We start from the raw sequence: 27005 nt of genomic DNA, 5'->3' as shown, positions 1-27005 counted from the left end.
TCCAGAATCTTGACCCACCTCTGATTACTGAGGTATTTCTGAGGCAAGGATTTTTCAAGAGTAAAGACAAGAACTGGCAACTGTCATATTCAAATTAGTAAAAAAAATAATAACAGTAATAATATTTAAACAAGCATTGTAGAGCAGGGGCTATAGAAAGCAGCCACCTATGATAAACCACTGTTTGTTGTTTTCATATGTGTCCAGCTTTCCATGATCCCATTTGGGGGTTTTATTGGCAATGATACTAACATGCTTTTCCAAGCTCATTCTATAGATGAGAAAACTGAGGCAAACAGGGTTAAGTGACTTGCCCAATGTCACACAGCTAGTAAGTGTCTGAGGCCAGATTTGAACTCAGGAAAAGGAGTCTTCCTGATTACAAACCCAGTGCTCTATCCACTGCACCACCTAGACGCCCATGTAACACTCAGAGAGGAGCAAAAAAAGATACTTCTTAACATTTCTTTAGTCATCAGTACTCTCCCCATCCTGAAATTACATTCTATTACTTAAAGTATTCTATGTCTATGTTGAATCCTCTCCCAGCAGAATGGGAGCAGAGAACAGTTCTTTTTTTTTTGTTTCTTCTTTTATGAGCTTTGCACCATAACACACACACACACACACACACACACACACACACACACACACACACACACATGCAATTAAATTGAATTAAATCAAATTAATGCTACTCACTATGGTAAATGGTTATTAGATTTTTACTAAGTCACCACAACTTGAAGTCCTAATGTTCCTTGTGATTAGGGACACACAAGCGATACAATTTTCAAATACAATGGGATAGAAGTAAGGGAGGGGGAAAAAATGCAACAAGCCTTTATGTAGTGCCTACTGTGAGCCAGGTACTGTGTGTGTGTGTTCTAACAAGTGTTATCTCATTTGATCCTCACAGCAACCCTGCAAGGTAGGTGCTATTATTATCCACATTTTTCAATTTAAAAAAAAAAACTGAGGCAAGATAGAAATTTTTAAACTTTATCCAAAATTCGTAAGTGCCTTCTCAGGAAATATTTTAGGATACCTAGTCAAATCAAATGAGTGAATCTTTTATAGAAATGATTGGGTTCCATTAAAGAAAATGGATTTAAGTGAATCGATTCATTTTCTTTCACAAAGGGAAATACTTTAAAGCTATATTAAAGCATATCAGAATGATGTGGGAGAGCTGTAGTTTCTTGGGAAACAGGAACAGACAGAGTATTCTAATGCACACCAAGCATAAATGTAAAGTATCCTCGGAAGAGATGGACATCTACAACTGCTACAGGCATAAATTGAATATCAGTCTTGATATGCAGACAGTATGGAGAAAAACAGTGGTCATTTACTGGTCTTCTCCTAATTGGATAACAATTTTGTCCTAAGAACCAATATCACTGGACCTATAGGGCAAAGCATTATCTTTAATATAGATGGATTGGCTAAAAAACCAGATATACAGCAAACATTTATTAAGTGATTATAATGTACCAATGTGCTAAGCACTAGATTACAATTACAAGCAGAAAGAAATAGAGCCCCTGCCCTCAGGGAGCATACATTCTAATAGGTGAAGACAACAACCAAAAGGGGACTGAAAAAGTGAGAAGAGAGAGAAGGAAGATACCTACACTCGCTGTATTGTCCATGTCTGGAAAGTCAGAAGCAGAGGTAGTCAGGGAATGAAGCTTGGCCGGCCTGGGTCTTTGCTCAAAACAAAGGTCCAAGGAGGAATCCACCGAATGGGAGAAGAGGCCAACATGGAGGAGGCATGTTTCAGGGTAAGGAGGCCACAGGTACTGAGGGAAGTTTGAGGGCAAGATGAAAGCTAAAGCATAGCTGACCACCTGGGGACCCTTTGCCAAATGAAGGCCCTGGGAACAGCTCATCAGTGGAAGAAGAGGACCAGCATGGCAGAGGGATATCTCAGCATCAGAAGGTCCCAGGGACAAATGACACATTCCAGGGTGAGGAAGCCCCAGGTGCTAAGGGAAGTTTTGGAGTGAGACAGCTGAGGCACAGTGGCAAAGCCCAAGAAATCAGTAGCAGAACCAGGAGGGGAATTGAACAAGGACTATTCTCTTCAAAGTGGGGAGGAATATTACTAAGCTCAGGAATCAGTTCTATTCATAGTTATATTACAAAGGGTAAACAAGACCCTGTGCCTTGATTACAAGCTTCAATATGTGAATTTGTGTGCCTCCTGCAAAATGCAAGAAAGGTAAAATTTGAACGTCAGCATGGAAATTCTAGCGTATCATCTTTAACTTAAAGGTACTAATATGTCTTTTAAAAAACCAAAAGAATAGTTGTAGAAAATGCACATGTAAACAGGGGCCTGTTAGTAAGTGTTCTATTTCAGAGTCCTTAATTGTCTTTAGGAGACACAGGCATCTAAAAAAAAGTGTTGAGCTGTATACATGCATACATAGAAACACAAATAGAGCAAAAATCCACCTAGGGAGTGCCCTCTAACAACTTCCTGAGAAAACCTCTGTGACTTAATAGGGAAATCCTAGGGAGCTGCATGAAGCTTATAGAGGTTTTAAGTGACTTGTCCAGGGTCAGATATATAGTTAATAAATATCAGAAGTGGGATCTGAAACCAGGTCCTGACTCTCACTTTATAACCTCCTGCCTCTAAACATATGTAGATACATATAAGCAAATCTGTCTTTGTAATTATTTTTCCCTTGCCTCATGCTCAGGAAGCAACTGGGAACAACTCCATATGTTAGGATGGATGTGTTTTGTTTTGTTTTATTCCTCCTCCCCTCCCCCACTCCCATTCCAATTCTCACTTCTCATACACCTTTGCCAATCTGAGCTGGTATACACAGTTTACTCATTTGGAAGTTCCACAGACTAGTGAAATCACAGGTCAAGTCCTTATCCACCACCATTATATGTTTAGGAAATCATGTCACCTCCTTTTCTATGTCCCTTGTACGATGGACTTAATATGGTTTTTCTCATGTTTCATTTTTTTTGTCACTTCCTAGCTATATCCATGAAAACTGTATTAGATAGATGCAAAATGTTACATAAGGTCTGAGGAGGAACTGAACATTGGCTCTTCATGGAGGAAGTGGGATTTGAGGTAGATTTCAAAGGGTTCAGGGTGGGAATAAAAGGAGTCCATCTTGGGTAGAAATTTAGGCACAGAGACTAGGGAATATTCATTTATTTAGCATTCCAAACATGCCAGACACTTTGCAATATTAACTCTTTTGATTCCTTTTGAAAACCTGGGAGGTAGGTGCCATTATTATCCTTTTTTTTTTTTAACAAATGAGGAGACTGAGGCAAATAGAGATTAGAATGTTATTTGTCCAGGGCCTCACAGTTATTAAGTGTCTGTGATCACATTTGAACTCCGGTCTTGACTCCAGGCCCAAAGCTCTATACACTTTGCCACCTAGCTGCCTTTCAGGCACTGAGGCAAAAGAGTTCAGGGCATATTTGGAGGATAAAGAATAGTCTAGCTCAGCTAGAATTTTGAGCCTATGGAAGAATACTGTGTGAGATAAGACTGGAAAGGTATGGTGGCATCAGATTTCACAGAGCCTCGAGTGCTAGGTAAATAAGTTTGAAATTCACTTTGGGAAGCCACAAAATATTTTTTGAGCAGAAGAGTGACATAGCCAAGTCTATGCATAAAGAACATGAGTCTAGGGAGATAGGTGAGTAAGAAGACCAAATAAATTGATAATGAGGGTGTGGACTTGGGTGGTGGCCAGAACTATTACTAGGGCAAGGCAAATACAGGTGTACAAAACTGTAAGGAACAGAGAAAAATATATTTTACATATAAACAAACAAACAAACAAACAAACAAATAAATAAATAAATAAATGAATGAATTAATAAAAATAAAAATAAATAGATAGATAGATAGATAAATAAATATATGTATGTGTGTATATATGTATGTATGTGTATATATATATATGTACACACACACACACACACACACACACACACACACACACACATATATATATATATATGCTATCCCAAACACTTAGTGCCCTTAGGAAAAAGAGGTTTAATTTCTTATTCTTATCGCAGGGACAAAATTAGGTAACTCTATGCTGATAGTGGTAATGAGAATAGAGAAGAAAGAATGAATGCAAGAGATATTACAGAGGTGGTATATGACAGGACTTTCGAGGTGATTGAATGTAAGAGGAAAAAGAAAATATTCAGTTCTAGAAAGCAGATTTTCTTCAAATTTGAAACTTTAATACTCTTTTTAAAATTTTAACTCATTGTTAACATCCATTTTTAAAAATTTTGAGTTCCAAATTCTGTCTCACTCTAGCCCCTCCCCCACTCATTAAGAAAATAAGACATATGATATCAATTATACTTGTGAAATTATGCAAAATATATTTCCAAGTTAGCCATGCTGCAAAAAAGCAAGAAAAATAGAAATGGAAAAAATATCTATTTCAATCTTCACTTAGAATCCATTAATTCTCTCTGAAGGTGGATAGCAGTTTTTATCATGATTCTTTTGGAATTGTCATGTATCATTATATTGATTGGAGTATGAAGCTTTAATTTATAAGATAAGCTTCTATTTCTCTAAAAAAAAAAGAAGAGATGCAGCTATTGTGGGCAAATAATGAAGCCTATTATTTTCTTTTTATTTTCTTTCTCCTTATAGGATGGCCAAGAGAACAGAATTACTCAAATGAAATACGTGCAGAGGCTCAGAACTCATATTTTACCTTAGACCACCCAAGGAGAAGTTCAAAAGTTTGCAATTGCATTCTAAATTTAGAACATGCAGTTTTCCAAGAGGTTCTAATTTTGGTGGAAGAAAGTTTTTTTATTTTTTTCCTTGTCTGGAAATACACCCTTTCCGTTACACGTTGCAGAGAAATAGATCAGAGAGAAAAGCCGTGTCAATAGTACCAACCCTTTGTTTTTATTTAAAGTTGGACTCATTGAGAATTATATTTTTTTCCTTTAAAACTGTTTTGTCACTTAAGATGAGTTCTAAGCCCTCAGAATGATTTGTGGATTAGAATGTGGGGAAAAATTGATTTTAACCCCTGGGGAACTTAGAACTTTTCACTTTAGACTGTATCTTTTTTCCATAGCTACTTGATTCAACATTCTCAAAGTCAGATTTTCCTTTCTGACAATCCCTTTTTCCCTAATGGATGAATTACCTTTTTGTATATTATGAAATAAAGAGGGACAGCTAAGCTGATAGCTACAGATCACTCTAACTTCCTTTGGAAATTACTTCATTGATTTCGAAGATGACGAAGTACCCATAATGTGCCTATAAATATACTCATTAGGTCATAAATTGTGCATGACAGCATCTGAAATCTCAATGTACTGTCCAGACATCTTCCACTCCAAAATACATTTGGTCCCTGGGGAGGGCAACTCTGATCCATTATCATAAGTACAAAGGCACATGCTGGAGTCATGAATCAAACAGTGCCTTTTCCAGTTCCTCTTCCTTCCAGTGTTTACTAGAATGGACATATTTTAAGCTGATGAGATAGCTTGGATCCAAGAGCCAGAGTGCTCATTTGTATAACATGAGAATCTTACATCACTGAATTTAACCCTTCTATAAAACACAGCAAGAGACTGGACTCAGACTTTGAACCAAGAAGGAGTCTATCTAGCAAGAATGCAACAGCCCCAGAATCAGGGAGAGAGATTCATTCATAAGATCCAGAGAATGAAGTTGTTTGGAGGTGTTTAGCTTAGGGCCTAATCCCAGTGATGTCAAGGTCAGGCCTTCAGTCCATCCCGACTTCAACACACCACTCCCCATGCGACTATTTCACTCTGACCTGTGAAAGCAGTTCTGCCATAGGCTACACCTTTAGCTACTGCTAAATTGGGGTTAAATTTGAGAGAATGTGAGTAGATCAATGCAGTTCAAGGGAACACAGATGGAGCAAGGCATAGAGGCCCCCAATGAATCTGGATACAACAGCTTAAAGCAATAGATACATTGGGCAAGAGCAGTCATATATTCTCTTCATGAGTAAAGAACGTCTTTATTAAATCACACATTGAGATACGAAAGGGCCCTTAATACTCACCTAGTTCAATGTTTTCATTTTACATAGGGGGAAACTGAGGTACAAGGAAATCAAGTTGTTGTTATTGTGTAGTTGTTTTTCAATTGTATCTGATTCTTCATTACCCCATTTGGGGTTTTCTTGGCAGAGGTGCTGGAATGGTTTGCTATTTCCTTCTCCAGATCATTTTATAGATGAGGAAACTGAGGCAAACAGGGTCAAGTGACTTGCCTAGGGTCAACCAGCTAGTAGGTGTATGAAGCCAGATTTGAACTCAAGAAAGATGAATCTTCCTGACTTCAGGCCAGGAACTCTATTCACCATGTCACCTTGCTACAGCAAAGTACTATATTGACCTCAAAATGTCGCCAGGCCCCAGCTCTTGTGAAAATTTATGAGGCAGCACATCTTGGTGAACCCCATCTGATTTGTGGGCCTCTTAATTGCTTAGCACATACTTTGTGGAATCACACTAGGATAGGAATGGTTAAACCAAATTTTAGTTTGAACTCATTAACATTTTTAGGAATCTTTAGCCAAATCTTTTTCCTTTTTTTCCCCTTTTGGTTGCTTTGTGGTTTGTTTGTTTGTTTGTTTGCTTTTGTTTTTGTTTTTGATTTGTTTACTTTGGCTAGTTCCAGCATCCCCTTCCCCAGTCCTCATGGGCATCCATGCTCACAAATTTTGAGATCCCCAAGTATATTTCTACTTTGTATGAAGAAAAAAAGATAGAGTCAATGTAAGAAGAGAAAGGAACACTTGTTTGGAAAAGCAATTGGTTTTGAGTCAGAGGACCTGGATTCAAATCCTAATGTTTTATATGGTCATCTTTGTGGCTTAACCTCTTTCAGTTTTCATCTCATCATCTGTAAAAATAAAGAGTTGGATTGAATGACCTTGAAAGTCCTTTGGAGCTATGATTCTATGAACTTCAAAACTCCTCAGTTCCATGTTCCTATGAATAAACATATTCCTTTCTGCGAGCAACCCCAACAAGGATCTAATTATGAGGTATTATCCTTATTCTGTTTATGTTCACATGAATGTTTTGTGTGAATCCAGTGAGTGTAACTAGGACCAATGGGTAAAATATAGGAGGAGGTAGATTTTGGTTTAATGTGAGGAATAACTTCCTAAAAATTAGGATTGTTCTGAGGTGGGATGGTGCCCTGGGAGGCAGTAAATTGGGCAAAGATCGGAGGGGCCTGCATCTTCTTAGAATGATGTTGAGAATATTCATGGTTTGGGCTCAGGTCAGATCGGGTTATTTGATCTCAGAGGTCCTTTCCAACTCTTCAATGCCAGGAGAAGGCGTCCACAGGCCAGTAGGTTTTTCCCTTTAGTCATAAAGAATCTCACATTTGAAAATAAAGAGATTACTAAAGTAATGTAACTTGATCCTGCAGGAAGGTTTCTCTCTGATACCTTATATTTATTTTCTACATGTGCACCATTTGAACTTTTAATCATCTAAAAGGAGAGGGGATAAGGATAACCACTCTCCAGATTGCTTTCAGAACAGCCTGCTTACTTACTCTGGGATTAAAGGGGTACATATTGAATTCCAGCTTTCACTGTCATAATGAGTCCCATTATCTCTGCATTGTCTCTGGGTTTTATGAGGAAGGAAAAGAAGCAGACTGAGTTGAATCCTGTTTAAAGCAAAAGTGGGTGTCAAGAGAGAACCAAGTCTCCTGTGTGTGGCTTGTTGAAATTACAGAAGGGAGGAGAACTCGTTCTGCATGACCCTGACGGCCACACTGATGGAAGTGTCTCTCTTCTTTAGAAAGCCTTATCAAGTGTTTTTGCTTGTGGTTTTTCCCTTTTTCCTTTGTGGAGGACACGCTGGTAGCCTAAACCTGCTTTTCACGTCACTGCCTTGGAACCTGCCCTGAGTATTTCCAGGGATCACTTATGAGTTTTACCAAGTGACTTATCAATGAAGATTGATCTGAATGCCAAGCTAAGAGGTAGCTTTTTTTTTTTTGGACTGCTATCGTTTCTTATGGTTCCATTTCCCCACCTACATGAATCTTGGAACAACCTCCTCTCACTAAAACTGTGACTCAGGCCTGTCACCACCTGCTCAAAAAGTTCCCAGATGGGATGCTAGGTAAATATGCAAAGAATTGTATAACTGGGTCTAGAGGTGTTCCTTTGCTTTGCCTTATTGTTCTGATCACTAGTTTCTGTCAATAAATCAGAAAAGACCATTGTAAACAATGAGCAACATTTTAATATAGAATTATGAGGTCTTAATAAAGGAATTTGGGAAATCAGCTAATATGTAATGCTATCAGACTGTTTCTTTCTTTCTGATTCCAGTGTGGCTGCATCTAGTAGCCTCTCAATGCCTCTCATAGAAGTAAGGCGCCTAAAAGGTAGTATGCAGAGATTGGGACACTTGGTTCGGCTACTCAGAGGCCTTTGTGGCTTCTTTCATATTTCAAGGCCACGTTCTAAATAATTTTGGTTGCCCTGTAACTGCATTCTGAATAGTTAGAGCTTTGGGAATATGGGATAAAATATTTAGAACAAGAAGAATGAAAGTTACCTAGTGGAATCCACTCATTTTACAGATATAGAAACTGAGGCTGAGAGTAAGAATTAAAGAGTATATGTGGATAGGACACTGGGCTAGGAGGCAGGAAGACCTGAGTTGAAATCTGACCTCACACACTGACCAGATACACAACCCTAAGCAGGTCATTAACATCTGTTTGTCTCTGCTTCTTCAACTGTAAAATAGGGATAATTATAGCACCTACCTCTCATAGCTGTTATGAGGATCACTTGAGTTCACTAGTACCTCTCTAAAATGCAGGTCAGTTCAAGAAAGGGGAACAGCTCCATTTTATCTCTCCTACATCAATTACTGTCCTGGTAACTGACAAGGTTATCTCCAGTAAGGTATTGGTTACCAACCAGGATTATCCTTCCTGGGGAAGAAGAGCATATGTCCTGGGCAGGACCAAAGATCATCATATTATTTGGTTCCCCCTACCAATTATTTTATTTTTATACAGGTGATATCTGGTTATCTGAATACAAGCTAATTTCGAAGAAGAAAAGAAGATGATATCACAAAATTATAATTGATTTGTATGCAGAGAAGGGCAGCAAGGGAATCAAGTTGATGTTATATATACATACATATATATGCATATGTGTATGTGTGTATACACATATGTATATACACACACACACACACACACACACAATATACCTACGGTCTTACTTTTTAAGCAACTGAATTGCATTCTACAAGTATTTTATTATGCTAGTCATTCATGGCATAAAGCCAAAAAACAAACAAAAAAAAATTAAAAAACACCTGCCTTCAAGGAACTTACATTCTACTGAAAGATGTGCATGGTTAAGTAAGTACAAAATAGAGTGTGTAAATTAACTGGGACAAAATAAAATAAATGTATTGACATGCAATAAATTTTCCATATTTTAGGTCATTTAAAAAGTTTAATATGCAACATGCGCTCTTTGCTTAGTAATCTATTTTACACAATTTAATTTATACAAAGCATTCAGTTCACACTATTCTGAGGGAAAGAGGAAGGGAGTAAGCATTTATTAAGTGCCTACTCTGTGCTAGGTATTATACTAAATGCATTAAAAGTACCATGTTTTGGATATAGTCTTGAAGGAAAAAATGAATTGCACCAGTTAAAAATATATTTTTCCCTCAATCTTCATTACTCTAGTCATTATAGTGTCTTACCCATGAGAACTGTTTTTTCTTCATTGCAATGATTTAAATTTTTGTTTCTGCGCTTCTTCCAAGTTCAAGCAACTAGACTACAGTGTAGAAGAATAAGTAACAACCCCTCCAAATTACAGGTCTCTCTGAAAGGCTTTCCCTGTTTCCTGATGATTAATTAAGTTATTTCACATGAATAGATTGTCAGCTCTTTTTTTTTTCTTTTTCTTTTCCTTTGTGCTTTGGCTTGCGAGATCCTTTTTTCATCATAGAGTTGAATAATCCTTGAAATTTTTTAATTCCCCATGCCAACAGCTATTGCAATATCTTTAACAGTCATTGAAGTATGTTCTTTTAAGAACTACAACTTTTGCAAGTTTCCTTAGAGTAATATATGTTCTTAAAAACCATAGAATTTAAAGCACAAAAAAAGAGAGCAATGAAACATTTTTCTTTATAACTCGAGTGATTGGAAATGAATTAAAAATAAGAAAACTATTTCACTTGGATTTCATCTAGTCAAGGTCAGACTTCTGAGTCAATCTATCGATAAAAGCACAGACAAGTGCTTCATTGCTGTCATAAAATGAAATAATCACCAAATTAATTCTTGTCCTAAGTAATTTACAAATCACTTCATAAATAAAATAAATGAAAAATAATTGAGGGGATACTAATAACTAGGGGAGCCACCACCAACCCTTTCTATTCTACCACTTGCATCCTTTGGTTACCATGTATACCGTTTTTCAAAGTACTCTATTAAAATAAAAATCTCATATTAGTAGGAACTTAGCATATAGTTGTTTATAAATATGTAGCATATAGTTGCACATAATGTACCATTTACATAACACATATGAAGTAGATGCCAGGTAACTTTGGAGGAGAAAGCACTAACAGCTGGGAGAAGGCCTGGGCTCATTCAATTTATCACTAAGGCTAGCAATTACCAACAAAATGGTTCTCTTGGCTCTTTGGCCAGCCAAGAGATCATGAGGCAGGGCTTACTAGGCTTTATATAGTTTTGGAAAGTACAAGAGAACAAAAGAGAGAAAGCACAAAACAATATGATTGGTTACAAAGTCTGAAGAATCATAGATGATGGAAACATTATGATTGGATGGAAGTCTGGAATGCAGGGCTAGCAGCAACCCCTCCTTCCATCTTGTTACTATCTAAAGCTCATCGGTGGTGTCCTCCTGCATGACTAGTTAGTGTCACAGCTATAAGAGACTTGAAAGTCATCATGGATTCCAAGAGGCAGTGGTAAGGGTGTTTCGCTGGCTGACACTGTGGTAAAATATTATGAAATATGATTCATTTGGGGCTTTTACTTTTAGTTACATATTCCTGGGAATAGCATCTTAAAACAAGTCATGGTCAAGAGTTTTATACATATACTATATTATGCTCACAAAAGCTGCTTCCTTCTTCTGTTGGGACATTAGAAGAAACTGTCTCATAAGCAGATAAGGGCAGCCAGAAGTGAAGCATACATCTTTATTCAGTATCCTGGAGTAGGTGGAGGGATGCAATTCAAGCAGCAAGTAGAAAGGATTAGAAGCTGGTACTGAACAGAATGTACTCTGTATTTGATGACTCAGAAGTCAGGGTCATTGTTAACACCATTGGCTACCATTGTTCTGCTAGCACATATGTTGGGAGCCTGCAGTAGGAAAAAAATATGAAAAATAAAGGGAATGAATCCCAGGACCAATAAAGGATTAAGCTTTCTTATTTTTTTCTACATTAAAATACCATTTTATAGTCATGTCAGTTAGTTTATTTCCAGTTGCCCCTCTATATAGGAAATGGTCATCTTAGGCTTAATTTGGGGCATGGCGGCAGGAAATGAGGGATAAGGAGCAACCTAATAACTTTGCTGAATATGTTTATATCAGAATGCAGACCAAAATACATTCAATGAACACTCCTGGTCCTGAAGGGAGGGGAAACAGTGTATAAACACAACTTCCAGTAAACACCAGTCATGAGGTTGATTTAATATTTTATTTAACAGTCCAAAAAATGTTGTGCCTGCACTCATTACCTGACTGCCCTTTCACTCTCATCAATTTTGAAGGACGTGGCTTATCTGCCACCCCCATTTAGTCTTCCCTGTCTTAATAGCATAATCACAAGCTAATAATAAATGCAGTCATTCTTGTTCCCATGATTCTTGCTCCTGCTTAAAAGATCACTGCATGGATGTTCTGAGCAAACTTCATTTCTCCAAGTGAGTCTTGATATCCTGAAAGGAACCTAGAGCCAACACATTTAACAGGTGCAGGGCAGTGAAACACGTGGCTGTCCTTTGGGTCATTTGGAACTTACCCTGTTGCGTGTATCTGCCAATTCAGGAAAGTTCCACTTACAATGAGTGAGAGCCGTCCTGCTTTCTGCCTGGTAACAGGAATGAACAGCTCTTGCCAACTGCAGTGTTTATTCATCCAACCCAGTCATATACTCATTTAAGAGACAAACCTTTCCGCTCGTTGAGTCATTATTATTATTTCTGGATAATTGCTTCTTTTATGATTTCTTTAAGATATACTCTAACAAGTGGATTTTTTAAAATGTTGCTTAGTAATAGCCTTTGTCCTCATTTGGGTGTTGAAATACCTTCCCCACTACCAACACAAAGGAAAAATGTTTTATGTTGTACTTACTTTGTACCAGGGACTGGGCCGACTGCTTTTTACAAATATTATCTCATTTGATCTTCACTATAACACTGTGAGGCAGGTGCTTTTATTATCCCTATTTTACAGATGAGGAAACTGAGGTAAACAGAAGTTAAGTTGACTTTTCCAGGGTCCTGTAACCACTAAGAATCTGAGGCTGGATTTGAACTCAACTTCCTGACTCCAGGACAAGTGCTCTAACCACTGTACTACTAGCTGAATCAAACAAAGCCCAGGGATGTGGAGAGAGGGCAGAGGTCATGAAGCAAGGCCTGGGAACTCAAATGGACAGGTATGGACAGATAGAGGGGCTGAGAAAGAAAGGGGCCAATTCTTCTTTGTTGTCATCTCTGTAAGACCTTTACTTACAGTACTTACATTACCATTACTTAGTTTTGGCAGTTGGTACATGTCACAGAGAAGGGCTACTGTGGATGAAGAAATTAAAAGTATCAGGGGATTGATCATGGGACACTAAGTAAGCAAGTGATCTCGGGTGGGGGTGGGGACGGCCATAGCTTTCTCTTCTCCATCGATACTGTTCCACTGCACAGTAGCATCACTGCTTAAGAACCTGCTCCAGGAAAGCAGATGGGATACGTCTGAAGCGTCACATTTCCAAAGGACACAGAGATCACAGCTACTACTTCCTACCTAAATAGAACAGATGATTATCATCTGACCAGTGGAATGTATAAGAGGCATATTAGCCAAGCCTGAGGAAATAAAAATTAAGATCCAGTGTCCCACAGTGGGACAATGTTTCCTTGCATAGCCAAGTGGGTACCTTCCACCTGGAGATCTATGATTCTATGATTTATGATAGCATCCTCTCTCTCTGTGTCTCTGTCTCTCTGTTTCTGTTTCTAGCTCTCTGTGTCTCTCTCTGTCTCTCTGTTTCTGTCTCTCTCTGTCAAATAAAAAAACTTGGAAGTGGCATTTAGGGGGAAAGTGCAGACAGTAGTTGAAGAAGCCTTAATACCTGCCAATACTAAAGGCACACAATTCAATATTCAAGGGTCAAATCTAGAAGAATGAGAGAACTAGGAAAGAAAGTGAGAAACTTTAAAGAGAGATCAGTCTAGATTTTCATAATAAACTTTCTTTCACACTTTGAAAAATCTATGATTTGATCCCTCCATTAAAGGAGATTATATCTATTAGGCTGAATTTGTGGTGATGAACATTTTTGTACTTACACTGGTCCTCTGAGGATAGACATGCAGCCTTGAAGAGCCCAGAGTCGCCTCCATGCCATGATTAGGCAGGAAGTTAGTGTTAAATAATATTAACTATTGTATATTTAACTTCACCCTCTTAGGAGGTTAATGCTTCTTTTCTTAGTTTTCTTCCTATGAAAATGGTCATTTTGAACTCCACTAGCTGTAAAGCTTGAGGAAAAACAGATAACATTCTAAAATACATGGCCATAAATTAAGAATATATGTGCCAAACATTTAACATACATTTCAAAGAGTTCAATTAAATAAACAATTATTAGACAGCCACAAGGCATACGGCATCACGTTCTGAACTTTTGCATTTCTGTGAAGAGTACCTCCATCCTTAGGGCCACCCAGGTTCACATTCTCACTCTCCCTTATTCCACTTGGCCTAAGCCGTAGCAAAGTCCTGTAATTTCTGCCTCTGTGTTGTCTCTCACATCCGGCCTCTTCCTCCTCCCCTAACACAGCCACTACTCTAGTTCAGACCCTCATCACCTCTCACATGGACTTTAGCGGTGGTCCCGCGATTGCTCTTTCTTCTTCCAGTCATTCTTGTCTCTGATATATCTTCCAAGCAAGAGCCTAATGGATATTCCTGAAGCCTAGACCTGATCATATTACCTCTCTGCCTAAATATCTCTAGTGGCTCTCTGATCAAATATCCGATCCTCTTTGGGGCATTTAAAGCCCTTTACAAACTGATGATAATGTACTTCTTCAGGTTTATTCTACACTACTTCCTTTCATGAACCCTGTGATCCAAACAAACTCATCTTCTTGCTATTACTCATATGATATCCCCCCTCCTCATCTCTGTGACTTTGCACAGGTAGTCCTCCTTCCCAACTACACCAAGAACGTGTTTCCTCCGTGCTTTCAGCTCTTAGAATCCCTGGCCTCCTTCAAAGCTAACTCAAGTGTTATCTCCCCCATGAATCATTTCCTGATGCCCTAGCTGTGGACTCTCTGGCCCCACACATTACCTTGTATTTATTTTTGTGCCTGTATGTTAGCACGCATGTATATGTGTGTATATGTGCATATGCATGTGTGCATGTATACATGCATATACACAAGTAAGCCTGAATTAGTTCATATAGAGTCAGTGCCTCTGAGCTAGGAAGAAGTGGGTTCATATCTCACGTTGGACACATACCAGCTACGTGACATTAGACAAATTGTTTTTAACTTTTCAGGGCTCTAGGCAACTCTCTAAGACTATAAGTTTCAGAGAAGGTTTTCACACTAGCAGAGGGAATTTCCTCACTGAAGGATTTCCTAAACAAACAAAATCACAGGTCCCGTCCCTCTCTTTAAATTTTATGTAGTTTTGGATACGCATTGTTCCCTCTGATCCTGGAGGGCAATGACAAAATTATTTATGTTTTTGTATTCTTGGCACAGTGTCTGACATCTAATATGTGCTTTAAAAAATGCTTATTGATTGAATCTGCTTTTATTACCCATGTGTAAAATGCAATAACTGTGTATAATAAGGAAGAAATCTAAACTATTTTGAAACACCTTGTTTATTGCATCTGGTGCACATGAAAGAAAATTACCATTTTTTTTTTCTTTCAGGACAGTCAACAAGTATTTATTAAGTACTTACCACATACACCATATGGTGTTAATCTCTAGGGATACAAAGGAGCCTGAAGAATATGAAGTTGTTCACTCTCTCCACCGAGTACAAGAGATTGTTATAGAATTCAATCCTAGAATGCCACATATCATGATCTATTTTTAGAACTTATAAAAAGGCATGAAGAAGAAAGTGCTATGATCATTCTATTAAAAAAAACATTATCTGGATTCTCAAACTAGCTTTAGACATATCCAATTTATTATCCAAGGTTCAACCTGGAGGCTTGTCAATCAAAGAAACAATTCACCAGTGATTAGTCTAGAAATGGGAATATCTAGCATTTCTCTTAGACAATAATAAACAATGATATTTATCCCCATCAAAATGTCCAACTCCTTAAGAAATAATAATTGCTGTATAAGTCCCAGAGATATGAATCCTTTTTGAAATTTTAAAAGTCATTTGAATAGGGACAGCAGTAAAAAGCAAAACAAAACCTCCGTGGGCTTACTCTCTTCCCCAAGAATGAAATGTTTATAAATAACTGATACAAAATAAACAATCATCATCTTTCTTCTGTTAATGTCTGTTTCCTTAGGCATTCATTGCCATACACACATGCATAGGTAATTAGTAATGTGTGTATATAGTATATATATGCATACATATGTGCTGAGAAGAGAGAAACATGTAATTTGTTTTATATATTATATTATATAAAGTAAACATCATAAATCTATATTCAAAACAAGTTACATAAATCTTTTTCTCCTCAGCTGCTGCTGTTGTTGTTTGTCCTTCATTTTCAAAGTGAACCAATGACATCACAGGGTAATGCCTTGACTTGTGCATGAACTGAATTTAAGTGAGGCAGAGCTGCACAAAGTCATCAGCCTAGCTCTTTCTTCCAGAGTCATAGAAGCCCACTGGCAAGACAAAAGTCAAGATAATTGGCAATGGTCTGGGATGCAGTGGATGACCTCGGCATCTTGGATGTCTGACCAACCTCTAAGCACTCCATAGTGCCTGCTTCAGCTGCTTTCATGGCTGTTGGAACGAACCGTTCTCCTCTGCCCATTCCATCCAAGGAAAGTCTTCACATGCTTGGGGCAGACATCCCCCCCCACCCAACTCACCGGTGGGTTTGAGAACTGTCAGTTACCTTCAACCTGGTTTAGCTCATCTGCTGAGAGTTTTACCAGCACGTAACTGCTGAGGATGCTACCGTTTCTTGGACCTGCGGGTAAGAGTTGGGTGAAGATGAACACCAAAAGTGCATAAGCAGTCCTGAAAAGGTCTAGGCAATCGCTAATACCCAAGTTACTAGTACTCCCCGAGCACTCCAGAGACCCCCTCAAAATCTCCTCGGTAATAACTCTGAAAATAGAATAGTCAAAACAAGCTAGGCATTCTGGGCTAAATAGAATGCTATGGCTGTGAGCATGTAAATAAATGACTGAAAGAGTGATTTTATCTTGCTCAGAATACTGGGGTTTGTTTTTAGCTCTGTATATACATATATGTGTGCATACATGTACATATGTGTACGAGTTTTAATTTCAAAAAAGCCACTGGCAAACAGTGATGCCTAATCCCAGGGACCAAGGAACCAATAAAAACTTTCTGTTTTATCCCAAAGCATAAAGTATAGGATAGAGCATTGCACTTACAGTTTAGAAGACATTGGTTTAAATTCTGCCTCTGCTGTGCCATGTGGTTGTGGCGGAATACTACTGTGCTATAAGAAGTGATGAGCTGAATAATCTTAGAAAGGCATGAAAGACTTGCGTGAAATGATGGAGAGAGAAGTGAGCAGAACCAAAAGAATATTGTATACAGCAATAGCAATATTGCTTTAAGAATGACTTTGAGTGACTAAGTCATTTTGACTATTACAAACACACAAATGAAAAATAAAGGATATATGAAGAAAAACACTATCTCCATCCATAGAAAGAACTGATAAATAGAAGTATATATGAAATAATTTTACATATATACACACATACATACATACATACGTACACACACATATTTGTGTCTAATGGTAGACATCTCTGGGGGTGGAGGACAAGGGAAGAAAAAAATACAAAAAAGAAATTTACATAACTGTTGTACCTTAGGAAGGAATAGCAAGTTGTCCATGGTAGATTTGTAGTTTCATGTGCCATCATCATTTTTATTGTACTGTATTATGGAAATGCTTGTTTTGTTCCCTGAATTGAAAATTGAAAAACAAATTAAAAATTAAAAAAAAAATCCTGCCTCAGACATTTACTAGCTATGTGATCTTGGGCAAGTTATTTAAATTCTGTAAAATAAAAGAATTTGACTCAATGCCCTTTAAGCTCCTATACATGTCCAAATTTGTTATCTTGTTATCTTAAGTCTTTGAATTGTGAGCCAAAGCACATCCCTCTCCATAAGTGGCCTAAGGTGCAGGACCTCTCCCTACAAATGACCCATAGGATGATCTCCAGAGGGCTCAATGTTATTTCCATTACATGTGCAAGAATAGGTGAATTGGGGGGGGGGGGAAGAAAGAAAAGGAGTAGCATAGCCTGTGAAAATGTGTAAGAGAATTGAATAATTGTCCTACCAAATTTCAGCCACCTATCTCTACTATAAGGGAAATTTTATTTGGAGAGACTCTCTAATTAAAAACAAGGCAACAACGTAGGGACTGATTGAAAAAAAAATGTGGGGTTGGGAGACCTACATGGACACATGTTAGTTATGTCATCTTGAAGAAATCACTGAATCACTTTGAGCCTCTGTTTCCTAATCTGTAAAAACTGAGCCTAACAATATTTGTGCTTGCTTGTTCATACTTACTTCTCAAATAACACTTTTCTCCTCGTTTTTTATTGTGATTCTGCCTCTTTCCTATTTATGCCCTCATCATTTTTCCCTTTTCTTTTCAGTATACCTGTTCCAAAATTCCTCCCTTCCTTCCCAAGTCCATAGAGCACATACTTATTCACACTTCTGATTTCCCGAAGCTTGACCACAGCCCACTTTACTGAAATTCCCCAAAGCCCAAAGCTGTGATATCAAAAACAATGGCCTCGGAGAGCTACGGTGTGCATGCATGCTGAACAGATCATACTTTTACTGCCTGAAAAGACCCATCCAGCAATCATTGTGATATCTGTCTAAGTGGATGGAACTGTGAGCCAAGTCCAGCCAGGGTCATCTCAAATAGTGTTCTGCCACATGATTTCTTAGCTGAGGATACTAAGCATGTGTTTCATTTTGCCCCATTGTTAAAGTCAGGGGAAATTATTTCCTCTGAATGTATTTTCATCTGTTCTAGCTAATCTCCCCTATTCCCTTTGGGGGTGGCTAGTGTTTAATTTTTAGTTTAAACATGGTGTGATAATCCAGGAGGAGAAACAACACCTCTCCTACCCTCCAAAAGGAATTTCTCTTATCTCTCCAGTGTCACCATTTCCCCCCATGTTTCTATAAATTCCAGGTTTCTGCCAGAGCAAACTTTCCTCATGGAAAACCCTTAACTTGGGCAGCCCTACTGGGCCCCACAGTAAAGTAAATAATCAAACTCAAAGCCTATTAAATTATAGCATGCCTTCAACATTAAAGCAACAAAATGGAAAGGCTCCATTAATGTTGTCCAACTGGCTTCAAGTTACACTGTGCACTCTGGAAACAAGTTGACTGAGATCCTGCTATTCTACCTGGAAGCTTAGATAGGTACTTGATAAGTAGTCATGGAAGGAGGTGGGGAAAGGGTTTCATTTTGTGGATGTCGTATACACAGCCCTATACAGACTCACACTAGTATTCTACAGAGCACCAAATCTTGGCATATTGTTTTTAGGGTGAGCTCTTGACTGGCTCACACAATCCCAGAGGGCATCCAGAGGTAAGAAGGAATGGAAAGGATTGTCAATAATTCTTCCATCTAACCAAAACCCTGAAGCTAAGGAAGTTAAATGACAGTTCCTGGCTTATAAGTAGAGAACCTAAGGAATTTTAAAATCAACAAACCATATCTTTCTTTCCACATCTGTTCGTATGCCTATCCTATTCTTTGCCGTGTGTCATCAAACACACAGAAGCAAACCACCTCCATGAGGGTCTCATCACATCTTAAGATATATCTAGGAACTGCTGAAAGCTATATACCTATAGTATATACTATAACCTATAGTAGCCTATAATCAAATTGGCTATAGCAATTCTCCATGTGCTCTTTAATCTTAGAACGCAGTATTTAATCACACTGATACCATCACTTTCAAAAGCTCATAGGACTTTCTATTATACTCTTGTATGTAATATCCAAGGGGAAGGTCCTTAGCCACAGGGGGTTGATATGGAAAGACTCCGTGGAGGAGGCGATATTTGTGTTGCGATTTGGAGTGTGGGAAGGAGTTTAAAAGGTGAAGAGAGGAGCTAGGACCTTGCTGGCATGAGGAACCATGTTAGGGAAGGTGTGGGGACAACAAAAATCACTCATCACGTTTGGGGAATAGAGAGTTACCTAGTTTGGCTGGAGCTTAGCGTGCAAAATTATCAAGGAGTCCTTGAATGCCAGGTAAGAAACTTATTCAGAATGCAACAGGAAGCTACTGAAGTGGAGAAGCAATATGACTAGATCAGTTCATAAGGAAGATTAGTTTGGGACCCATAAAAAGAATAGTTTGGAGTAGGGAGAAAAGGGAAAGGGGGAGACTGATCAGGGATCTATTGCAATAGTCCGCTTGGAATCAACAAACCATTCCTTTAAATCCAATTCCATCCCCATCCTCTTTACTACTCTACTACCTTCAAATAAACAAACAAACCAAACTCCACAAGGGTTTTAGATCTGCCCTAGTGTGACGGTGATGGAAGTAAAGTGAAGGAGATAGAAACAAATGTATGTTCTGGAAATAGCATTGACAGGACTTGATGTCATAGGCTGGGGTGGATATGTGCCTGCAACTCAGAAAAGATGTCACGTGTGAAGATGTAAGTTTGGTAATGATCTGTGCATGTGCACAGAGGAAATAGGGCCAAAGACAAAACTGATACACAAAAGCTTTGAGATAAACAATCTTCTGAATTCTTGTCATGTTCCGAAGTATTATTCATTGATCAAACAACACTATCTGGCACCAGGTTTTGACAAGTATTATAGTCATCTCATTTTCCATATTGCTAGGCACAGAAAGATGGGCTCCCCAGAAGAAAGTGAGTCTGATAATTGAGTTTAGTGAATGAGATCTATCAACTATGAAACTCTTTTCAAGATTACCTATGGAAGCAAATATTTTTTTTTAAAATAACTCCATCCGTGCTGAGAAATTAGTAGCTAAATGCAAATATGAGTTTTCATAGACCCTGATTGCATTTCACAGTATAAGCAAATGGCTTCAAGTCTCCATTTTGAAAGTCATTTTCAATGGTCACATCATCCATCCATTCATTTAATAGTATTTATCAAGCACCTCTTATTTATGAATCACTGAATAAGATACGAATAAGTCAGAATTGGACCCTGCTTTTAAGGGGCTTATTATCCTGCAGGAAACATAAGGCTCATGCACAGACAGCTTTGTATAGAAATGAGAATATGATAAACTCACAACAGAGATATGATCAATGTGAGAAGAGGGTTCACAAAAAGGAGAGATCATTTCCGGCTGGAGGGACAGGGAAGGCTTAGACAGAACTGATAAGGTGAAGCTGCAGGAGTAGCTGAAATCAGCAGAAGAGAGGGTGCAGAGGAGAAAGAGGAGTCTCAGATAAAGAACACTGGGGCACACCTACATTAAGGGTTCAAGAAGAGAAGACATTCATGGCTAACCCTAAATCAGGAGACGGTAGGTAGTGCGTTTGCTTCTTGTTACAGAGTCCAGCTTCATAATCTGCCATTATCTGAGTAAGTTGCTCATTATTAGTCCCAGGCTACCCAGAATCCTATGATTCCAGTGTGATGAGGAAATAGACTTCTATCTTATCCTCAACCTCCCTTTTTACTGGCAATCCCAACATATTGAAGGGATCAAGGCTTCTATTTTTTAAGTGGAATTCTTCTTTGGATGTGGTAGGAATGAGAGCAAGGGAGAGGGTTCTCATATTTATCTACAATTTGAGTGTGCCCTCTCTCCTTCTTTGATGTTAGGAACAAAAAGAATATCAAGAAGATCGTCTGCCTCCGCTCATAATAAGAATGAGAAAGGTTCAGAGGAAAAGGATCTTATGTTGTGTAGGTTGGTGCTCAGAGGTTTCCTTTACAGTTATCCAGAACTTGAAACATCTATGAGTAAAACATAAATCCAAATATTTTCTTCCTAAATATAATGGAGGCTGAAAGTTGCAGAAGAGGAAATCACCATTAACAAACAGTAGGAAAATAGGGAGATAGTTAAGCTACCTACTTACCCAAAATCTTTCAGAAGCAAAATAGACTCAGTATGTTTGCTGTTGTTCATATCTGCATGTGAGTGCCTGTGTGTATCTATAGATGTGCTTGGTTATATGTGTATGTGCCTATGTGTCTTGTCTGTATGTGTGTGTGTGTATACATGGGGATAGGATTTAAGATAATTGGAAGAAAAATGAATTTAAAGTCAAGTGGCCACTAATATTCAGGTAAGCTCTTTTAAAAATATGGATGCAATTGGCTAGCCTTCTGGCTTTCATCACAGAAGCCTTGTGATGAAATAGCAAATATGGGAACATAAAAAAAGACATGGACTTGTCATCCATTTGAATGGGTCCAAATGGCTGAATGCCTCAAATTTCTTGAAAACTCCCCAATATTAACATCCCAGAATTTTAGTGAAGTTTTCATCAGCACCCTTACTGATAAAATTAATTTGTATTGAAGAAATATAATTTGAACTGGTTTTCAGCTGATTCCTGACTAAGCCTAAATACAGAGAATAGGTGTGGCTATTTTCTACCTGCCAACCTGTTGCTAAATGGTCCATAACTGTCAAAAGGTTTGCATTGTTCATCTCTAGATGAGAACAATAGTGTCCTGGTTAATCACTGGATCCATGGAACAGGCATGAAATGTGTGGAGTCCTTCCAGCTATCAGTGAAAAATGTTTATTAAGGACCTACTGTATGCCAGGTGATGTAATAGGTGCTGAGGATATCCCCAAGCCCCATGCCATGCTATGGGGGATGTGCGGTTAAGCATCTTCTAGGTTTCTCTTTGGAGAAGAGTGAAGGAAAATCCACAAGCTCACGCCCTATTTGATCATTTGGCTGTAAATAGCTTTGGGACGTTTCAAGATGAAAGACCCATTGGAAGGTAAGATGTTATTATAAACACTGGCTGGTAATGATAGTAATTAGCATTCTAATAAAATATAAACAAAGGAAATGGGAGAATGCATGTTAATTATCTTGATTTTTAAAGCTTAATGCCAAACAAAATAAACAAGTGAAATGGTCCTGTTTGCTTTTGTCCTCTTTCAAATTGCCAATAAGTTGCTCACTGAATAGATTTCTGACTTCGGAAGGAAATAACTGGACCTATCAAAAGCCAACCACAAAAGAAGGCTAGGAATGAGATGAAAGAAGGGAAATATGACTATATCATATATTTATAGTTAGGGGAAAGAAAGAAAGATAGTGAGGCAGAAAGAGAGGAAGGAAGGAAAGAAGGAAGGAAAGAAGGAAGGAAGGAAGGAAGGAAAGAAGGAAGGAAGGAAGGAAGGAAGGAAGGAAGGAAGGAAGGAAGGAAGGAAGGAAGGAAGGAAGGAAGGAAGGAAGGAAGGAAAGAAGGAAGGAAGGAGGGAAGGAAGGAGGGAGGGAAGGAAGGAGGGAAGGAAGGAGGGAAGGAAGGAGGGAAGGAGGGAAGGAAGGAGGGAAGGAAGGAGGAAGGAAGGAGGGAAGGAGGGAAGGAGGGAAGGAAGGAAGGAGGGAAGGAAGGAAGGAAGGAAGGAAGGAAGGAAGGAAGGAAGGAAGGAAGAAAGGAAGGAAGGAAGGAGGAGGGAAAGAAGGAAGGAAGGAGGGAAGGAAGGAAGGAAGGAAGGAAGGAAAAGAAAGAGCAAGCTAAAAATGCTTCCACAAATTCTAACTTGTTCTCCGTTTCCCCACACCAAGAAGCATATTTCCCAGACCATTTTTCCCACTTTCATCTGAAAAGGGCACTGAGGAGAGGCAAAGTCAATGGGCCAACTAGGTCCAAGAATCTATCACCTCCTGTCTGACTCTGCACTGGTTTGGACCTCAAAGGGGAAACAGGTTTTCCTTCAAAATTTCCACAAACTTCTGTTCGGTGAAATTTCACCAACTGACCACTGCCAAGTAGTGTTCAATATCCCCTGTCTAAGTCATGTCCCCAAGGAAACTTAGAGGCTTTCAGTGTTGTCTGATCCTCTAAAAGGCAGAAAGAAATTGTACTACAGGAATGTTGCCGGGTCATTATGAAAATGCTTAAGAATAACACCCTGTGTTTGCTGTAAATTTAAGCCTGGTCCCTTCACGTCACAGAGGAAGGAGGTGCTCCCAGGTTTCCTTCCTCTGACACATGTGTGTATATGAGTGTATGTGTGTGGTGTACCTCTTCCATGTGACCAGCTGCACAGACATCCCCAACAGGAAATGCAAGGCCTTCATGTCCAGAGGAGAAGGCTGGGTTGGGACTTCACAGGGCAAAGCTGTGAGAAGCAGGGACCATTTTCAGGAAGATCTTGGGGGGAAATGCCCTGACCTCTTTATTATTCTGTTTATAAACTGCTATCTTGGAACATCCCTCTTTGGAAATTTTGTCCTGGGGGAGGAAAGAGGTAGATCTCTATTTAGAAAAGGGCTAATTCCATTACTTTGTTCCAAGGAGCCAGAGGAAAATCTTTGGTCTCAGAGATGAAGGGCCTGGCCCATGTCTCATTTGCCTCTATAAGCAAAGGTGGCTTTCTTCAATTTTGGGGGGGGATTGGTATATTTTCCTCTCCAAGAGGCTGATAGAATTTAACTACGAAAAACAACCTTAGAAACCATCTAGTCAAACCCTCTAGACTTCACACATGAAGATGCTTAGGTATAGAGGACCAACTGATTTGGCCAAGGTCACAAAGTTAGTATCTGGCAATAGATATAATGATGTCCTGTTTTGTAGAAAGTGAGAGTAAAACTACTTGTAGGAATAAAAAAGCTATGTTGCTTTATACACTAAAGAATTGTCATTTTGTGGTTTTGTTCAGTTGTCTTCAGTTGTGTCTGACTCTTCATGGCCCCATTTGGGGTTTTCTTGGCAAAGATACTGAAGTGGTTTGTTATTCCCTTCTTCAGGCATTATGCAGATGAGGAAACTGAGGCAAACAGGATAAAATGACTTGCTCAGGGTCGCACAGATCAGGATGAGTCTTTCTGACTCCTGGCCCAGTGCTCTATCCACTGTGCCACCTAATTACTCTACTCAAATGCTATACTCGATAAAAAATAAATACATACTTTCTCTGAAATATTTCCTGTACCTTGTCAAATTGATTGATGCCATATTGATGATGAATAAATTAATCAACAAACATTTATTAAATACCTACTATGTGCCAGGAACTATGCTAGGTGCTAGGGATACAAAGACAAAAAGAAAATCATCCTTTCCCTAAAGAAATATATTCTATCAATAGAGACAACATGTATACATAAAACTATACACCAACAATTTAAACATAAACACAAATGATGATGATGGTCTTAGTATTACAAAATGTAGCATCTCATTGTTCTAAGGATCCTTGGCACTTATCTCAATAAAGTCTACCTAAAGAAGTATGAGAATGCCTCCCACAACATTCTGACAAGTAATCATCCAGATTCTTCTTGTAGACCTCCAGGAATGAACAACTCACTGTCACTCAAGGCAGGCCATTTCAGTTTTGGACAACTCCAATGCTTTTGAGGATACTTGCACTTCTTATTAATAAATCCCAAAGCTGAAAGGATTAAGCAATTCTTGGTTTTGTAGCCAGGTCCGGTACACCTAGCTGATCCTCTGTCATGCTCTGAAGAAAGGTGTATGGATCAGTCTTGCCATAGGAAGCAAGACATAGAACTACAGTATCCTAGATGTAGAGCTGGAAGAGCAGGAATTTGTCCTGATGGTTATCTAGGCAATGGTAGCTGAGAAAGCTGGATTGGCTTTAGGAGATGGGGGACCTAGTATTGACTCTGCCTCTACCTAGCTGAATGACCTTACTTAGGTAAATTAGTAGTGTAAAATTAACAGTGGATAGAGGGCCAGGCCTGGAGTCAAGAAGCCTCATCTTCCTGAGTTGAAATCCAGCTTCAAACACTTTCTAGCTGTGTGACCCTGGACAAGTCTGCCTCAGTTTCCTCATCTATAAAAATCAGCTAGAGAAGGAAATGGAAAGGCACTCCAGTATCTTTGCCAAGAAAACCCCAACTGGGGTCACAAAGAGTCAAATACAAATAAAATGACTGAACAATGAGCCTGTTTCTTCATCCATAAAGTGAGTGAGGGAGAAAGAGATGTTTACTGGCTTCCGTTCTGACTCTAAAATTCTACGATTCCTAATGAAACTATTTAAAAATTAAATTGATGGCAAGTGTTTGAGGGTATTCTGAAGCTACTAAAACTTGACCAAGAAGTTTAAAAACAGAGTTAGGAGAGGAAAATGATATGAGCAATTCTTTAGGGTACCTATAGTACAGATAGTCCTGAAGCAGTAACTCCTAGTCCTTTGGGTGACATGGTGTGGTTTCTTTCTTCATGTTTCCCACATTATTGTTGTCTCCAGCTCAACTTCAGCATTCCACCCCCACTTAGTTCTTGCTTGTCTAATGTTCTTGAGGGCAGGGCATATTGACTCCAAGCTAGTATTTAATGGAGAAGAATTGGTTCCTCTTGTCTTTCATTCAACAACCATTTATAGGAATCTCTTCTGGGTGGGACAAGATGTAGACAGCATAGAGAGTAGAGAGATGGCCTTGGAGTGAGGAAGATCTGAAATTCACAGGTTGTGAAGCCATGGCAAATCATTTAACATCTAAACACTCTCTGGCATCTCTCTAAGGTTATATGTGTCAGTTCTGTTGTTGATTTGCATTGTTAGAGGGAATTTCCACACTAAGACACTGATGAAATCAAAGGTCAGGAGCAAAATTCTTTAAAAAAGAAAAAAATTAGCAAAATACTTTTTATAATATAAGATACAAAGATGAGATGTAGTCCTTGTCCTCACAGAATTTTCAGTCTAATAGGGGGAGATAAGACTCAGGTAAATATAAAACAAGTTTAAAAGTGATTAACTGCATAAATTTAATAGAAATGTCTGATTTATCTTTTTGAAATGAACTAATAATAAGGAGGATCTTTGCAATTGATTGAGATAGAAAGGCATAATGGGGGAAAAAACCATTATATTGGGGAGGCCTGGTTTCTAGCTCAAGTGGTGGCATTAACTGGCTATATAATCTAGTCTCACAAATTTGTTCACTATGTGACCTTAAGCATGTTACTTCACCTCCATTTACCAAGTAATTTACTAATTTATAATGGGGATAATAATAGCACCTACCTCCCAGGGTTGTTGTGAGGATCAAAGGACATAAAAATTTTAAAGTGCTTATCAGAGTACAGCGCCTGGCCCATGATAAGCACTATATAAATGTTAGTAAATGTAAGTATTCTATATTGGTCTTGAATGCAATCAGTACAGAATGCCAAAAGTGACAAAATGAGGGATTCTCTAGTAAGAAAATCTGGAAATGTGCTATGATTGGTAATGG

The 27005-nt window shown here is 38.6% G+C and overlaps 1 long non-coding RNA gene across 1 annotated transcript in view; it reads right to left on the bottom strand.

Annotated features, from left to right (window-relative positions):
• Nucleotides 1-15289: 15289 nt before the first annotated feature.
• The window catches only part of LOC110213632 (uncharacterized), a 94768-nt gene continuing 83052 nt past the window's right edge, over nucleotides 15290-27005 (bottom strand). Inside the window, exons 3-4 of the long non-coding RNA XR_013485691.1 lie at nucleotides 17403-17500; nucleotides 15290-16521 (exon numbers count right to left, since the gene is read on the bottom strand). This is a non-coding gene — a long non-coding RNA (uncharacterized LOC110213632). The remainder of the gene's footprint in view (nucleotides 16522-17402; nucleotides 17501-27005) is intronic.

Source organism: Phascolarctos cinereus, unplaced genomic scaffold (genome assembly GCF_003287225.1).
Source record: "Phascolarctos cinereus isolate Bilbo 61053 unplaced genomic scaffold, phaCin_HiC Scaffold_4;HRSCAF=312, whole genome shotgun sequence".
Classification (NCBI taxonomy): Eukaryota; Metazoa; Chordata; class Mammalia; order Diprotodontia; family Phascolarctidae; genus Phascolarctos; species Phascolarctos cinereus.
Note: the sequence above shows the minus strand (reverse complement) of the source record. Positions and strands in the feature narration are given on the sequence as shown.